This window comes from Bacillus rossius (assembly GCF_032445375.1).
Source record: "Bacillus rossius redtenbacheri isolate Brsri chromosome 4 unlocalized genomic scaffold, Brsri_v3 Brsri_v3_scf4_2, whole genome shotgun sequence".
Classification (NCBI taxonomy): domain Eukaryota; kingdom Metazoa; phylum Arthropoda; class Insecta; order Phasmatodea; family Bacillidae; genus Bacillus; species Bacillus rossius.
Genome location: NW_026962011.1, coordinates 51,851,013 through 51,870,056, shown reverse-complemented (window position 1 = coordinate 51,870,056; position 19,044 = coordinate 51,851,013). Strand labels below are relative to the sequence as shown.

At 42.8% G+C, this 19,044-nt stretch overlaps 1 protein-coding gene across 1 annotated transcript in view; it reads right to left on the bottom strand.

Annotated features, from left to right (window-relative positions):
- Positions 1–18,037, bottom strand: part of LOC134542162 (cyclin-Q) — a 142,184-nt gene extending 124,147 nt beyond the window's left edge. The window contains exon 1 of the mRNA XM_063386185.1: positions 17,942–18,037. The gene's annotated coding sequence lies outside the window, so the exon portion shown is untranslated. The remainder of the gene's footprint in view (positions 1–17,941) is intronic.
- Between the last annotated feature and the right edge of the window lie 1,007 nt (positions 18,038–19,044).

Here is a 19,044-nt window from a genome sequence, read left to right as displayed (position 1 = left end):
CGCTGCGAGGCGCCACTGTCGAGCTAGCGGCCACACGTTGGAATTACCAACTCACAACTTCGCCGATAACTAGAGCTCGATTTGTGCTCATTTGTGCCTGCCATAAAGAAAATAATTGGAGTGGCGGGCTGACACAGGAATAATAGTAACTCAATTGTTCGATTAATGTATGCGTTAACATATTAAGCCAATCCACAAAAAGTTCACTAGGTTCTCAACAGTATACAGATATTACTTAACATTAGTAAAACTAAATAGAAGGGGAGCCAACTTTCTGTAAAAATCATAGTAGAAATTCCAAAATGCTTTTTTTTTTTTTTTTTTTTTTTTTTATTCCTGGCATGTTTTCCAATCGTTATCTGAGATGGCGTTATGACATTTCAAATATTTTACCAGTAATTGGCAATTTTATGGATTGGTTATCTTATGACAGGTACATTAAAAATAGCGTAAAATCGTGAGAAGGGTGGGTTACATTAGTTTAGCTACACTATATATATATATATATATATATATATATATATATATAATCAAGTTAGTAATTGTCTTTATAATAGTATAGACGGTTTGTTATGTTAGGTTAGTGACATTAAAATTTTTTTAAATTATGTGAACGGTTGGTTAGGACCATTTACCTACATTAGATATATACTTTTAAATTGTGTAAACGGCTAAAGTATAATTTGTAGACATATATATGTGTTTATAAAATTGTATAATTTTGGCGTAGTTTAAAATGCGCGCCTTAATTACTTAAGAGATCATACCAAAGTACACATACTTGCTTTTAGAGCATTTTTGAAATGCTTCCATAATCAGATAAACATTAAATATTGTATACTTTCAGTCAGTAAATGCCAAAGCATAGAAAATCATACACTGATTTTGACAGTTAAAATTCCGGGCTGAAACTTGCAAAAAACTCTTATGCTTATATTAGGTAGCCTCTAGACCATCCTAACCTCAACTCTAAGATCATAAATATCTTAATAGATAAGTAATATTTACGTTTAAAAATCATATAATTTACAACAAAACATGGAATATTATGTAGTATCACCCTATGACAGGTAAATTATTTAAAATTGGACAGTTCTCAAAATTATTACTAACTAGCGACCCGCCCCGGCTTCGCACGGGTGCAATGCTGATACTAAATATGCTAATTATAAATATAAATATAGACTAAAAACAAAAGATAATCAACAAATATCAACAACAAAAGATAGGTACCTATTCTATTCAGTTCTTTTTGAACTTAAACACCTTACCTTAAAATACGATTTTCGGTAATTAAATAAAAAATATTTTACTTACTATTCGTTCGATTAAAAACAAAAGATAATCAATAATTATCAACAACATCTCGTAGGGTTCAGCCAGCCTTTGCAATGTAAGCGCAAAAAAAAAATGTGTTTATTTACGACATTAAATTAGAAACCTCTAAAATTATCAGTGTTTATCTGCTATATTATGCATGTATTATACATATAAACCTTCCTCTTGAATCACTCTATCTATTAAAAAAACCGTATCAAAACCCGTTGCGTAGTTTTAAAGATCTAAGCAATGCATAGGGACATACAGACAGACAACGGGAAGCGACTTTGTTTTATACTATGTAGTGATGATATGCGTACCATCCCGCCACTGTTTATATGTCGACGGTGTTTGTAAACAACTTCATGTAGTTTCCATTGTTTGTAAACAAACAGCATGAGTGTTGCGTTATAAAATACAGTCGGCAACCCAAAATAAAAATGGCTCGAGCGGGATTTCAACCCGGACTTACAACTCCATTCAGCTCTCCTAATAGCAATCCACCTGAGACTCGCGTAGGTTTCTACTTAACATAGATCCGAGTTGGACTAGAAAAAAAATTACCATCTATTTTGTCGCTTTCTAGTAGATACTAGAGAAATATTTTAAAACGTGTTCACCCTGCCAAATACTTTGCAAGGAACTCAAAATAATGCTAAAGTGTCCACTACATTGTTCGTTTGTACTGTCTTTACCGCAAACGGCCCACATTAATTTAGAAAATTTCAACACCGAAATGATATTAAATAAATTTGTCTTGAAATTGCATCATAAGTAGCCACAAACATTGATTTTTAACACGAAAAGTTTCAGATACGTCATTCATTTAGTTCTATAGATAATTTTAACTTTTTCTGTAAAAAAATTAGTAAATAGAAAAAGTAACATCTATAAAAATGATATTATTTTTTTAGTTTATGATACAACTGGCTTCAAAATAATCTTTTAATTACTTGATTTTTAAAATACCTTTTTTGTTTCTCCGAGAATAAAATTAGGACAGTTGAACGAACAATGCTCACTTCGCCCATAATTTTGCCCCGACGTATTCACAATAATGTAAACGTAACTATGCAACAATACAACGTTTTACTAGGATACATTTTTGGAGCCATCTAATCTCAAAATTGCAAGTGTGGATCTCCGCAGGTCGGGATGCCACTCGACGACGGGGCGCGCGGCTCCAAGAGGAGCTCCGAGGGCTCGGAGGAGGAACCGCTGAAGAAGAGGACGTGTCCCAGCGTGAGCGAGAGGCTGGGGCTGCTCCAACAGGCGGTCGCGAAGAAGAGGCAGAGCCGCGCCGAGCAGAAGAAGAAGAGGGAGAGAGAGGGCGAGCGGGGGGAAGAAGACAGAGAGCGGTCCCGAGGACGCGTGGACATGGAGCAGTACTTCAGCGACGCGCGGAGGAGACTGGACCAGATCAAGGCCGCCAGGAGCAGGCTGGAGAGGAAGATAGACGTGCTCCGCGAGAATCGCGCTCTGAGAGCTTGCTGCCACGGGTCGTCCGAGCTGGGAGAGCCGCCTGGCGGGGAAGACGCGAGTCTGAGACCCCGGAGTCTGACGGAGGTGCTGCGTCGCTCGCGGGAGAGGCTGCAGCTGATCCGCAAGGCGGAGCTGCGAAGGACCATCGCCCAGCTGAAGAAGTAGTCCCGCATGGCGGTCGAGCGTGTACTGATTCCTGAGTGTGTGAGAAACAGCTGAATGGGGTTTTTGTAGATTCATTTAAAATAAACAATTATCGGCACCGTAGTAAATAGATTTTTATTTTCCATAAAAATAAAAGTATTGAAAAGCACACAAACACGCGACAGAAGTAAAATGTATTGCTTATTAGTTATAAGTAGGGGGAGCGAGATGGTTCTGGGACACAGTAAACAATCAAACAGGTGGGTCTGGCACTAAAAGAAGTGGGCGTGGCAGCAGGTGGGCGTGGCACCACGTGGCCGGGTGGGGCGTGGCCGGGAGCCACCTGGAGGGATCCCTCAGGTGGTTGTTGACGTCACGTGGAGCGTAGTCTGCTCGGGCGTCGGCATCTTGGTTATAATTTAGGAAGCTAGGGAGCGCTAGTGTCGCGTGCCGCATTTATTTTTGCAAGTACAAAAATGGAAAATATCGTCGCGGCGGGGATTCGATCCGTCAAACTTTGGATTGGTAATCAGCAATGTGGAAAAGTGAGTAAAAGTGTGCAAGTGTGCAAAAAATTGCAAAAGTTTGCAAGTGTACAAACATGTGCAGGTGTGTACAAGTGTGTGCAAGAACGTGTACAAATGTGTGCACGTGTGTACAAGTGTGTGCAAAATATTGTGCCGCACCATCTTCTCTTCTGGTTCCCCCACCACATATCTAGCAATTTCCCCTCATGCGATCGGAATTTTTATAACGCTCGAAAATTGTTTATCCCTCAGCAAAAATGTTTTACTTCAAAAAATCAACAAAATTTTGTGTATTCAGTTAAGATGTTAACTTCCTAAATTATTTGCATCCATAATTTTGTAATTTTTTGCGGTTTTATGAAATTATCAGTATTGAATTTTCATTTTATTTATAATGGTTTTGGAACCCAAAACACCTTGTTTACCTATATTTCAATTCTGGTATGAATTAAGAGCATATAATTGTGGGTTAGACAATTTTAAATTAATCGTTTGTATGTAACATTTATCATTATCTTTTTTTTTCGTATATCTTTATAAATAAATATGTAGTTTTTCCAAAACCTTAAAAAAAAAAAATTCTGTGATTTTGGTGGGGAAAACACAAAACCATTTATTCGTTTATGAATGATATACTACAAAAAAAAGTTTCACGCAAAAGCTTTATACGAACGATTATTTCAAAACTGGATACCACACGATTACATTGTCTTTGTTCATACTAGGGTTGAAAAATAAATTCCCCTCTAAGTTAAAAAAAATATATATATAACGAAAATAAAATAATAGATTTTTTTATCGACTTATTCAATATCGTGCTCATAAAACTTGAAATTTCAAAAGCGGAATAATTTAGGATACTAATACTTGGCAGTTCGCTACTAATATCGGAAGGAAGATATTTCAAACAGCACGAAGCAGGAGGGAAACATACCTTCGCCACCGGGTGCCGACATTTTCGAAGCAACAGTTTTCAGGATTAAAAACTAAAAAGCAATAAATGATCGCGGGGCGGTAATTTATTTGACGCGCTGGCCCTTGTTACGGCTGTTAGAAGAGGCGGCGGAAAAGAGATTTGGGTGGAGGGGGGTAGCAATGCTGAGTTGGGAAGAAAACTGCTATTTTATCACGCCCCGCTTGCCCTGCCATCGACTTGGGAAGGGTGGGCGATAAACAACACTGCGGGAGAGGGTGGGGGGTCGAGGGTCAGCGAGTCGCGACTGCCGGTAGACGGAAGTGACGTTAATGGCCGAGGACTCCGGCTGGGGGGGGGGGAGCCAAGGTTTTTGCAAACAGGGCCACCAGTCGCGCGTGCGGCGAGGTCGGGGAAGGAGCGAGAGAGAGAGAGAGAGAGAGAGAGAGAGAGAGAGAGAGAGAGGGAGAGGGAGAGGAGAAATTTCGGGAGAAAGATGAGAGGCAACCGCAGAAAGAAATGCGATAGGACGAAGAAACAAAAAGTCAATCGGGATTAGCGTGGAAGGAAGTTTTATTTGTTTTCTTTTATTCCTTTAAAGACTCGCCGACAAACGAGGCCACTGAAGACGGACGCAGTCAACTTGGTAGTCCAATGAAAACTGAAGGACGGTATCGACCAAGCCATCTGGTTGTGAAGCAATATCTCAGCATTGGCCTGAAGTGGTACCTGGGCACAAAAAACCTCGTGCAGGTAAAAAAAAAAATTAAAACCACACTATTTGAAAACATCTCAATACATCTGAAACTACTAGTGGCGTCTGTTAACAATAAGCATTTAATAATACACTGAGGGCGGATGAGTAGTTATATTTTTAAACTGTAATTTTAGGAGAGTGAAGATGACTAATAATTTTTAGACATGAAACACCCGGTGCAGATTCTTGGAAGCACTCGAGGGGCTTGAATTACTTGTAATGTCTACGCCGTACAATGTTACGGTCACCGCTAAAATTTCACAGCTATCCTGTGACGACGAGAAGACTGCGCGCCAGTTCAGAGGCGACACCGCGCTAGAAGCACCAGCGAGCGTCGCGCTTTATCGTCCCAACTACAACCCTGAGCAGGCGGGCAGTTTGACGAGTTGGTGGGTCAGGGGTGCGAGGTTGTTGTCTGGCGCTCAGGCAGGGAGGCCAACATCCCTTCCCACCCCCACCCCCCCTTCAGCGTCGCCTGCTCCCCGCACATTCGCCAGCACGCAGCCACCGAGCTGTCTGGAGAGTTCTGGGGTCATCGCCTCCGCGGGGATGGGTGAGGCCGGGGACACTCCTGACGTGAAGCTCGACGTCCGGGTGTTCCCATGCCTGGCCTCCATGGGCATAGAAGGGACCAGGCTCCGAGCAGAGGGAGTAGTAGAGTAGTAGAGTAGTAGAGTAGTCGAGTAGTCGAGTAGTAGAGTAGTACAGAGTGAGAGTCTCCCCTCGGGGACCGAGGTGGTCCTTGCACCCACCAGGGAGCGACACCAGCGACACCTGAGCGGCGACGTCGGAGCGACTGCCGGCGACTGAAGGCCTGGCCGCCGGGGGAAGAGTCTCCCTGGCAGCGACACCAGCGAGAGAGAGAGAGAGAGAGAGAGAGAGCGAGAGAGAGCGAGAGAGAGCGAGAGAGCCGGGTGCGACCAGAGATTAGAGATAGTTACAGACAGAGCATAAACACAGATTGCAGGTATCTCTGCTGAATCCAGGGGACGTAAGGGGGAAGCAGGTCGCCGCCATAATGTGACATTAAGAAAATCGCATTTTCTCATAAGTGATGGATGTATGTATGGTGGTGGAAAAGTGCGTGAATATTAAACAAATAAAGACTGTTGGCTCGACAAAAATGATTGTGTACAAGAGTATGTAGTGAACTACATTTCTATATACTGTATAAACAAATGACTGCCATCTTCTTACGTGAACAAACTGGCCACAGTGCTCAAAGCTCATGCCCCATCTGTAAGTTTCTCTAATCTCCGGGTGCGACGGGCGACAGTCCGGGGCGGTGTTGCGGCGCGACGTGGGTGAGTGCAGTGGTTGCAGTGGTCGAGGACTGCAACTGTGGCCAGACTGGCAACAGAGCGAGCCATGCTCAGTGTTTGACTGATCAGTGGACAGAGACTGGACTGTGGTTGCTTATTAAATTCAAAGTGTAGACATCACTACATAGTATAAAACAAAGTCGATTCCCGCTGTCTGTCTGTCTGTCCCTATGCATGCTTAGATCTTTAAAACTACGCAACAGATTTTGATGCAGTTATTTTTAATAGATAGAATGATTCAAGAGGAAGGTTTAGATGTATAATACATGCATAATATAGTAGAGACACACTGATAATTTTAGAGGTTTCTAATGTGATGTAAATAAACACATTTTTTTTGCGCTTACATTGCAAACGCTGGCTGAACCGTACGAGATAGATCAAAATAATGTACTACAGAATTGTACATCTTAAAAAGGTCTGTAAAAAAGTTCCCGATGGTATATTTCTATCTCTTAGTAGGCCTATCTTTAGTATCAGAATTGCACCCGTGCGAAGCCGGGGCGGGTTGCTAGTTGGTAATAAATAAAATTGAATAAAATTGATTGAGCTATCCTTTACGAATCCCTGTTTTCTCCCCACGCATCATTCGTAACAATACAGTATGTCCATACAAGAATGCCGCAGTTAAAAAGATTTAACAGACTCAATTGTAATCGTCGTAGAGTGTTGGTTCAAGATCTCAAAGATTAACTCAATCAGTATTGAATGTATGCAATCTTTGCCATGTTAATAATTTCAGTCTAAATGTTAACGAACTCCCACCCCTTTCCACAATTGGGACGGAAAAATATTTAATGTGTAACATTGTAACAACCACGGTGCTGTCATCTGTGGCAGATGGCGCGAACTCAAGTTCACAAAGCCGAAGGGAAACTTTATAGAATTAACTGTTTAGTAAATTTTAACAATGTAGCCATTATTTAAATAAAATTACTTGTTGAAAATCAGGTTCTAAAGCCGGGGTTTTGTATTTTTACAAATATTTTTCGCTTACATTGGAGCGGTTTCATTATATAGATTAAAATTTCGCTCTGCAATTCGAATGATTCAATAGTCGACGTAGCTCTTCCGACAGCGAATTCAAGCGGCGCGTGCTGAAACTTCGTGTGATTTACGTCAAGAAACGTAGTTGAAAACATAATTAGCTTATATATTTATCCCGCTGGGCATTATTAAAAAAAATCTTTAGATTTGGTGTCCGAGTTTCGTATTTTAAGTTTATTTGAAAAATGAGAACACACAAATTGCTCGTTACCGAAGTTAGATGTTACACATCTCTGGCGAGTGCTGAATTACTCGCTCACATATTTTTTCCCTTTTGATATGATTAAGTTTAACGCTAACTTATTGCTGAATTGTTATCGGCATCTTTGGCTAATAACACTCGCTACATGACGGCATTTTCACGACTCTTCCTAACGAGTTCCTTTTAAAATTTTCATTAAATTTCTGGCAGTGGCATTTACGAAGCCACGGCTTATTTCGATAACCATTTGCCAGCGAGAGTGACTCAGTTACAGAACAGATATATACCCTCTGCATGGACAGTGGCGGATACAGATATATATATTTTTAATATGAATTTAGGTTGAGGGGGGAGGGAGGATTCGAAGAAAAAATTACAAAAAATAAAATAAAATCCGAACATGTGTATTAAAAAAAACTTATTATTGACACTAACACACTGACACTACAACAATAGCCGTAGGCGACGCGGTTTCTCGCGCAGTTGAAAATTGCAGTTGTAGCAGCTCACCTTGCATCACCCAGAATATTATTCCACTGATATTTTTTATATTTCTTGTCACACTCAGAAAAATTGGCGCATAATCTTAAATTGTGATTGATGTTTTATACAAGTATAAATTTTTAACCATGCAAAATAAAATAGAATTTTAAATAATTGGACATCATTTTGTTTTATTATGCTTATTAATGTGTGCAGTTAATAGTAGAAAGCTAGTCAGAGAATGGTTTACAAGTAACTTTAACTATTGGAGGTACTGAGACAACACAAAACATAAATTCCCGGGGAAGAACCCATACAATTTTAACATCAATGTGACAAGGCCAGATGCAATGCAGATTGTTTAACGGGTAGTAAATTAACATCAACATTATCTTTGAAAGTTTTGTGCAATGGGAGTGCATGACTTGATGTAAGCTTTTGGACATACGCCATTGCTAAGCAAGAAGAAAACTACGAAAAACCTAAAGACAAAAAACACAAATTAAGCAAAAAATTGCTGTTGTCAACAGTATATATATATATACACACACACCACATGATATTCCGTAACAGCAATATGGTCAAAAAAAAAAAAAATTGACTAAGAGAACAAAAAAAAAAAAAAAACCCCGAAGGATGAATTGAACCCCAAAAAAATTCAGCTCAACAGTTGAAACGAGACAAAAACACAACAAAACGAAAATACGAAACAAACACAAATAGTTTTCCAAAACAGAAACAAGCGATGTTGTCCATTTTTCTTTGTTTTTCTTTGTTTGTTGACCATATTCCTGTTATGGAATATTATGTGGTGTATATATCCTGTTGACAACAGCAATTTTTTGCTTGATTTGTGTTTTTTGTAGTTTTCTTCTACAGACATACATGTGCTTAGCAATGGCGTGTGTCCAAAAGCTTACATCAAGTAACATCAAAATAATTGTCGAAGAAAGAGATTATGGATGATCGCACGGTTGGGCACAGGGACCACTGATCCCTAAGCGCATTGTTTGTTCCCTCGTTAGCAGACTCGGGTTTCAAGTCCCTGCGGGTCGGGGGATCTGGGAGATATCGCGCCGAGCCGACACAATAACAACAGCAGCGGCCGGGATCTGTCCGCCCGCCGCTCGCCTTCATTCGTCAAGCCGCTGCCTCGGCCGCGCGCTGATTGGGCCAGCGATCGCGTCCCTCCTCCTCCACGTCGCTACCCAGGGGTCTGTGCGGTCCGGATCCCTAACGAGCCGCCCGGGGTAGGCGGTGTTGCGTCCTCAGTCGCCCCGAACAGACAGACAGGGTTGGCTGCTCCATGTTCGCCTCGCCACGCCGACTGCACGTCGGGCACAAAGGAAATTAACAACCCGCGTGTGTAGCGCCTGTACTGCGTGGGCCGGGTGGAAAAACAAAAAAGCCCTAACTAACGAAACTTCTCTGCTTTTTACCCTCCTCCACTGAAATGCAACTGTCGCAAATAAAAAAAAAAACGGGCGTCACTTAACCTATAATTTAACCGGGAAACATAAAAATCGAAAGACACCATCTTGGTTTGAAAAATTTTCACGGCCGTAACAAATTTCTATAGTTTAATTTTCAAAATATCATATCATATAATTTAGTGGGATGCCTGAAAGCAATAGCGACTGACTGCTACAAATAATTTCCCCCGTGTGTCATTGGTTTTTAGTGTTGAATTAATTTTTGGGAACGACCACAGATGAACTAATAGTGTTGATAAACAATATATTATGGTCTTTGAAATTCTCTTAATATGTAATCTGTACAATAAGTAAAGAAGAAAAAATTTCAATAATAGACAGTAAAACCAATTACGGCATAAACATTTTCGAGACCAATATGGCGTCTTTTGGCTGCTGTCTCTTCTACCTTTAATTTGATATAATTAGGCAGGTTTTCAATTAAGTTATAACTGTGTTGGATAACCATGATTGTAAACACGGCAAGAGGCAGTAACTTTTGTGTTAGTTTATGTAAAGTTCTTAGCTGTGCGCGATTTGAACCGATCTGTGAATCCTCTGCACAGTGCTAACACGGCTCCTCGTCAGGGGTGTATGTGTGTCAGTGAGGCGGGACTGGCTGGTGCTTCTAGCGTGGTGTCGCCTCTGCACTGGCGCGCAGTCTTCTCCCAGTGCACATGAGCGGTAACCGTAACATTATGTGGCCGAGAAATTAAGATAAAGGTGTAATGCAAGTCCCTTTAAGTGCTTACAAGAATCTGTACTGTTTTTTACGCCCTAAAAATTACTCTGAAAACACGAGTTTTAGCCATTTTAACACTTCTAAAAATACAGTTCTAAAAACTTAATCCGAAATCAAAAGTACATACTTTTCGGCCCTCAGCGAAATCTTAAATGCTTTTTGTAAGCAGACCCCACTCTGATATCTTGAGTAGTTTTGAAATCGCGTTATTTTTCCTGAAGCTCTGCGCACCGTGTGGGCGGGGGGCCTTAACTACAGCCTGGAAAATTCGCGGTTTCAATGACCTCTAGGATATACTCCACAATCCACTACATATTCGGGAAAATGCCACATGCTCATTGGCTACTGACTTGTGAGCCCTGGCAACTGGGATGCTTCCGATTCTATACTTCTTCGGTTGAATTTGAGATAAACTGTGAGCTAATTACAGAAGCAATATGAAGCTACATGCGTTTGGATTCTAGCATAACGCGAAATGTATAGCCTTAAGGCGAGACCAAGGCCGTGGCACCCCTGCGCGACCTGCCAGGCGGGGGGGGGGGGGTGTTCCCCCTCCCCACGTGATCCCGGCGAGGCAGAGGTGGGGTCGACGGGTAGTTTACAAATCCCCTGCAGCGCCCCGTAGGCGCGTGCCTCGGTGTGAGAAGGGGTAAGGAAAAGAAGAAGAAAAAAGTAAAATAAACATCTCAGTGTTAACTTTGAGTAACAGCCCCTGAAACGCTAGGCGAGCGAACAGACTTCTTGGGGGATAAATCCCCGGGTGTGGAAGCAGCGCTAGGAGTTGGTAGCTGGGGGGGGGGGGGAGAGGATGTGCCCCAGTGGGAAGGAGATACGGAGAACAAGAAAAGAGAAAAACTTCTATTTCTCGCCGGCGTCTGCAACTTTTTCTATTTTTCCGCGCGGCTTTTGAATAAGTTAAACAAAAGAGAAATCCGATTTGTGTCAAGAGGGGAAAATAAACAGAGTTGGAGAAACGTGTTTTTTTATGCGAAGGCTAAATGTGTGGCTGCAAAAATATTTAATAATTTAAGTTTTTTAAAACAGAGATAAGATGGTGATAGGTGAAGTTAAAATTTAGTTTTAGTACCATTAAATCACATGTTTCGCTAACTATCTGGTCTTAATCTGCTATCTCGCAGGTGGTTGTTTATCAACAGAAGGAGCACCAGGAGAAAACCCAGCAGCTCACAGCAGCTCACAGCAGCTCCTCCACTTGCGATTTGAAGTCCGGGCTTGACTCCACTCGTATCCCCTGGACCGGATGTGATTGTTCTGGCCACTCGGCCTGCACGAACAGCAAATCCGCAAGTTTCGCAATGAAATATGTTACAGCGAAATTTCAGTGATTTCCACTATATCGTTTGCCACGTTTCCAGCGGAATATTGTGAGAAATAGTAGGTAACTCTACCCTGATGATGGCGAATGCAATGTCGACCGAAACATCGGTGATATATCTGCCTTGGACGCGGCTACATCTCAGAAGACGAGCTACTTTTATAAACATATAATGTTGAAAAAAAAATCATAACGGGTTGTCATAAATAGTACCTATGTGCAGAGTCCCAAACGCCATCTTGAAAGGCTTCGAACATTTTTTGGGGGGTTTTTGAGTCATAGACCCCCAAAACTGAGAACGTGCATCCATTTTGCGATTGTAGGTTTGAGGGGATGTGAGGGGAGGAAGAGAGTGCACGGCGAGTTAAAACATACCCATGTATATATATACACACGCACACATACTTCGCCCGCGAATGATTTACGCGCCAAATGTATCTCTGCGTTGATTCCCGCGGCGAATCGCGAAATAAAACTGAGACGTGCTGCGGCGACCGGCCATAAATTTGAGGTAGCGATTACCCACCGCCTTGGAACGTGAAGATCGCCGACGTATTTGTGCGGTAATGTGTTTCACAAATTCTTCTTTTTATTATTATCACCAGATTCCTCTAGCAACGATGATTTATTCATTTACATGATTTCAGCGGTGAAACACGGTAGTTTCTGAAGATGACTGTCTCACACATACCCGTATGGACTGGAAAAATTCGCGGGACTGGAAAAATTCGCGTGTTCAATGACCTGTAGGATGGACTCCATAGTTCTACGTACACTCGGTCAAATGTCACCCACTCATTGGTTGCTGTCTTGTGAGACGTCCCAACGTAGCAGCCTGTGAGGGACTTCTTAATTCCAGGAAGGCCCCCTTCCCCCCCCCCCCCCCCCCCCCCCCAATGCGAGATACGTCCATGGCTACAAAATTATACGGAAAGAAACGTTAATGTACTTACTCAAGTAAATAATCTAATATATTTTGTAGATATTATTTATTTTTTTAAAACTAATTTCACTTGGAATTAAGAATCGCTGAGGTTTTTAATTATTTTTTTTAGGCCGTTTTCGAATCCAAGTACGTAGATGTGTAGGTACTTGCAACCTTGCGCACTTCACTTGCCGTTGTGGCGTACTTGACGAGTCCGGACGGGTTCAATATTTGACCTTTTCAAACTGTAGTAGCCAAACGAACAAATAAATTTTAACACTTCATTAGTGTCAAACTAACATGTGGCAATTTATTTTATGATTATACCTTTTCTCCGCAGTTACGATCTGTATGTATGTGCATGTATTTGTTAAAACTTCCTTTTGAACAAGCTTAAATATTTTTAATTCCATTTATTTATAAAAGTCAAATATTAAGTATTTTTTACAAGTATTTAATTTAAATTACTTAAATTTTGTATCAAATATAACCTACAAAACTTAAAAAAAAAAATGGTGACATTTCTGTAACTCGAAGCACGCGATAGGTACACAGGTTTGTTTTCTTCCATACTTGTATACTACACTTCCAACAGTTCAGCTAGCCCTTGTGATGTCACTTCTGGGTACAGGTACGTACAAGTATAAACTTCAGAATAAAATACAACACATAGGTTATGTCTATTTATAAAAAAAAATGTAAGTTTATGGCAGTGAAATAATGATTGAAATCTGTCCAATAACTGCCGAGTTTTTGTTTATTTGTTTTTAACTTTAGACGATGACTTTAGAAACGGTACTATGACACCTAACGATCCCAAGGTGTTATTTTTGACGGAGTTCATGAATGGAATGGAGGGGAGGGGACTCGGACAGGCGTATCCGAGCAGCGCACATCCTGTCCGGTAATCCGGAAGGGCCGGACCGCAGGGTGGAGACATCTCTGTGATTGGTCGGGCGGTTGTCCGTTTCGGGCGATGCAGACCTCGAGCTCAAAGTCGCGGGACAGCTCGTCAGACATAAATCTCTATTCCCCCTTCCCTCCTTTTCCTTTCCTGACCGGCCATTAAGGGGCCCGCCTACCTGGTCACACACACGGTGTGCAGAGCTTCAGGAAAAACAACGCGATTTCAAAACTACTCATGATATCCGAGTGGGGTGTGTTTACGAAAAGCATTTAAGTATTCGCTGAGGCCCGAAAAGTACTTTTAATTTTGGATCATGTTTTTAAACTGTATTTCTAGAAGAGTTAAAATGGCTGAAACGCATGTTTTCAGAGTAATTTTTAGGTGTAAAACAAGTGGTACAGATTCTTGAAAGCACTTAAGGGGCTTGCGTTACACCTTTATCTTCATTTCCCCGTAATATAAAAATACGGTCACCGCACAAATTTCACAGTTATCAATTGACGACGAGAAGACTGCGCGCCAGTTCAGAGCCTTGAGCTTAGAGGCGATACCGCGCTAGAAATACCATCGAGCGTCGCGCTTATCATCCCGCCTCACTAACACACATACACCCCTGACGAGGCGGGCCCCTTAAGGTCCACCGTCTGCCCGGGCACACACGCGGTGCGCAGAGCGATTTGAAAACTACTCAAGATATCCGAGTAGGATCTGTTTGCGAAAATTATTTAATAATTCGCCGAGGCCCGGAAAGGACTTTCGGTTTATGTATTAAGTTTTTGAAATGTATTTTTATAATAGTTAAAATGGCTAAAAGGCGTGTTTCAGAGTAATTTTTAGGCGTAAAACAACAGGTACAGATTCTTTAAAACACTTGAGGGTCTTGCAATACACCTTTACCTTCATTTCTATGCCAAGTAATGTTACGGCCACCGCTCATACGCACGACGAGAAGACTGCGCGCCAGTCCAGAGGCGACACCGCGCTAGAAGCACCGCCGACACAGATGCACGCCTGACGAGGTGGCAGGCCTCATGAGTCGCTAACTCGAGTAGGGTGTCGCCACGAGACCCAGGCGCCTCTGAGATCTGATTACGCAGCCCGTCAACTGGAAGCGCTGCCGCAGCTGAGCTGGCGGGCGGAGGTAAATAACGACTCGTTAACGCGGAGCGCGCATCGCCGGGCGCCAGGATTCTGAACGTTCCGCTCGCAAGCGCTCACTTCGTCTTCGCTGCTCGTCGATCTCGTCGCCTCCAACAACTGGTCGATCTCTTCGCCTCCACCACTGGTCGATCTCGTCGCCTCCAACAACTGGCCGATCTCGTCGCCTCCAACAACTGGTCGATCTCGTCGCCTCCAACAACTGGTCGATCTCGTCGCCTCCAACAACTGTTCGATCTCGTCGCCTCCAACAACTGGTCGATCTCGTCGCCTCCAACAACTGGTCGATCTCGTCGCCTCCAACAACTGGTCGATCTCGTCGCCTCCAACAACTGGTCGATCTCGTCGCCTCCAACAACTGGTCGATCTCGTAGCCTCCACCACTGGTCGATCTCGTCGCTTCTGCCACTCCTCGATCTCGTCGCCTGTGCCGCTCCGCGCTCAATATTGTTCCAAAAACTGGCTCCGGAGGTCTTCGGCGCGCAGGGAAACTGCTGCGGCGCACCTGCACAGTTGGCTGACCTGGTCTCCCAGGAAGAGGCGGGAGCAGGAAGGAGGGGTGGACGCAGTCTTGCCAGTCCCGTCAGCTCGCCTTGTTACACGCAGCGCGTGGCTGTTTGTCGGTTGGAAGACGGGGAAAGGGGCGGACCAAGAGGGGAAGCAGGACGCGAGAGGAGAGTAATGGCGGAGTTCGCGAGAGAGGAACCGCGGCACGGTGGAATTGGAAGAACTGCGGCTGGCAGCTGAGGCCAGCTGTAATAGACGAGGACAAAAATAATGGGAATGGAAAATTTTCCGCTGCGTGGCAGAACAGAAAAGGGGGAAGGGAAAAAATACGGGAAATTATGCCATCCAAACACTGGAGCAATGACGTTTTCCCAGGGGAATGCGTGTCCGCAAAGCAACTACCCTGCTCGTTTTACTCCGCGCAGTAGATACTGCCGAAACTATTCAAATGTTTGGAAGAAATAATAATGGCAAACATCCATGAAAGTTAATTTGTTCAGTGAACTTATCAGAGTTTTCATAGCGTCTGCGTAGCTATCCTGAACTAGAACTTTTAACAGCATTTCTTGATGTCTCCTTTTAGTGGTCCTGTCCTGGTATTCTACTGAAATAATGTCACGAAGATAGCATGTAAATTCTTCGTTCGGTCTTGTTTTACCATGCAAGCACTTAAACAAGTAAAGCTAATAATATTTGCTCCCCGCTGGATCAGCTTTCCCAAGCCATACGTGAATACTTATTTTTCAGCACTGAACTCCAATGAGTAAAATATCACAGCTACAACCAGATGTTTTTTGACGTCACAAAGTCTAATAAAGCGATGAACGCCGGCTGCACGCACGAGAAAAGTGTCCCGTTACGCACATTGTCACGTTACGCTGTGTCCCGTTACTCTCATTGTACGCTTGCGCAGCATCTATCTCTCTTCCACTCGATTGGAACAACCATCGATTTTACTTTTTCGAGGCACATCAAACTTGAAACACTCCTATTCGTTTCCTACTTTTCCTATCATCGTCATATCCTTAACAGAATAACACAGATTGGAAGAAGTTAAATAGCAAACATGTATAAAAGTTATAGTTAAAATAATCTCTTCGTTAAGGTAATAAACATATTTGAATTAATGAGTGCAAATAAAAGTAAATGTATCAATTAAATTGTAGATTTCATTTCACTCCTTCTTTGTATCCATACAAAATAGTGATAATTCAATAAAAATGATTCAATTTTATTCATAAAAGTATGCAATCATTTCATCAATGTTTTGTTATGACGTTGTCACGTTAAAATATCGTCCGTAAATCGACTTTAAAGACAACCAATTTTTTTTATTCGTAGCTATTAATATCTTTAAAAAAAGTGAGCACGTATATCAGTGATCGCCAGTGATGTGTGAATATCTACATAACCTTGGTAACGAGCATATTCACGTGTTCTCACGAGGCAAATACACTTATATTTCGAAACTTTGTCATGAAATTTAAAATAAGATTCTTTAAAATAATGCCAAGTGTGATAAATATACGAAAAGTATTCATTTTATGGAAAAACGGTAAAAAAACGTTTCTCATTTTTAAAATTTAAATTTAATTCTGTTCAGAAAGATGGTGCTATCGATTTCTCAGGGCTAGCCGAATGCATCGTATGTGAATGCTTTAATGCTGAACCTGTGACATTTTCCTCCTATACCAGAATTGTCATCGCCTGCGTTTGAGTTTAGGCACGTTTAAATGTGAAATTTTAGTATGCACCAGACAATGAAGTAAGTGCGCATTACACAAAGAAAAATTTAATAGGTTGAGAGTCCGGCGCGGGAGAAGTGGGCTCTTGATAACGACACGCTTTGAACTGAGGCTACCCCACAGGGTGGGCCTCAACTTAAACATTAGATGTAGACCACAAAAAATCGACCAATTAAACGCGCTGTCTATACCTACGCAAACAAGCAGAGTAAAACAAACATTAGCGGAGAATATTATGAGAATAATTCGCGCAACGTTAGGCCCTACAGGGTTTACTAACAACTTACAATGACTTGTTCTTGGATTCCGACTGCGATACATTTATTTTCAAACAAAGCTTGACTTCATAAAAAGCAGCGGTTTTACACTCCTGATCTTACACGCCTGAATACAAAATGATTTACAACAGTAACAAAAAGATTCAATGATAGAGTCCAAGTCCGTGGGTTGCACTCGTACCAAGATTCTTTACGGAAATGCAAAGTCTGAAAGGCCTTTGATTGTCTATTGCAAGTTTACTTGTTGGGTGGACATAGCGTAGGGATTTCTCCACAGCGTTTCGCAGTTGGAAAGGTGCGCAGGTTACACGTGGTGACGTCACGAAGCGTGCACAGCAACCTGTGTTAAATGGGTTGAGCTCGTTATTAACGAAAAAAGCTGAAGTGGAGAAATTAAATGATTTAAACAAAACTTCCAGTCTTTAGCATCATGAGTTCTCTTAATTACGTTTTTCGTGAAAGCTAATCAACTCCGAAAACGTTAAAGTCAATGTAGAAATATCACTAAATCATTTAAACGATCAAAGTTCGGAGACCAAATCTTTCAGAGGCGGCGCTCAATCAGCACAGACGAGTAATAAAAAAAGGTTTTTCAAAAATCTCGGCGACTGGTAATATTGCATGGGAGTGCGTTAAAGACGAGTCGAGGGGTGGGCAAATGGCGACGACCTTACCTGAATGTCTCGTGGCTTGCAGTTGTGGAAAGGCCCCAGTGTGCTGGCAGCCGTCTGGGTCGCGTGCGCCTCGCACACGACTCCTTCAGCGACCACACGCGCTGTCCGGTAACTCGCTCCCGTGCTGCCGGGCATTCACTCCCGTCGCAGATCGCAACTGCCGCGCGTCGGCCCACACACTCCTCCTGGTGTCAGTCACTCGCGACACTTGCTACCAACTCTTACAAAAAAGTACTGACCATTGCCAACTGTCACTTGTGCTCACTCAGGTACTGCAACCCAGCCCAAGCCTCTTACATGTGGTACGAGTGTAATAAATATTTGCCCACGTCCCTGCGCAAATTAGATTACCCAAATGAATATGAACACAGTAAAATAAAAACAGACTAAGCGCAAACTACTGCTCAGTAGGCATTACAACTAAGGGGCAACTAGAGCTAAAGAAATAAATACGTCCGTCCTAAATGACAGTAACAGAATTATAGCAAAACAAAGTCAAGCTCGCGCGACACGCTCTGAATGTCTCCCGCCGGTGTTCGGGGCGACCCGCTCTCCCCTCCCCCTCGCCCTGCCGGCTGATCACGTGACGCGCTCGGAGGGGCGCCGCGGCCCTGCGTGGCTGTCGCGGGGGACAAAGGCAGTGCCCACGGCGGCGTGGGCTCCCCCCCCCCCCCCTGTACGCCCCGACACGACTGTCGGCGAGCAGCTGACGAGGAAAACCCCCCTCGCGTGTTGACAAGTGACACGCGCTTCCTGCTCAGGCGCGGTGACACGTGAAAATCAAAAATACATATTTCTGTACACCCGCCCTGGGTCAGGGGTGTGTATTTTGTGTGTTTGTGTTGGCGAGACTGGATGGTGCCGGTCGACGCTCGCTGGTGCTTCTGGCGCGGAATCGCTTCCGAGCGCAAGGTTGTGGACCATCGCACGGTCTTCTCGTTGTGCTGACTGTGATATTTAACTGACAACGACGGGAAGCCTACAACTCACGTAGTTTCGGTTCCCTGCAAGAATTTCCGAAGATTTACGAAGTTTTGCGTTTTGGTATTAACGCCACTTCAGCCGCTCAATCATAAGTTTCCAATGAAAACAAGCGTGTTGTG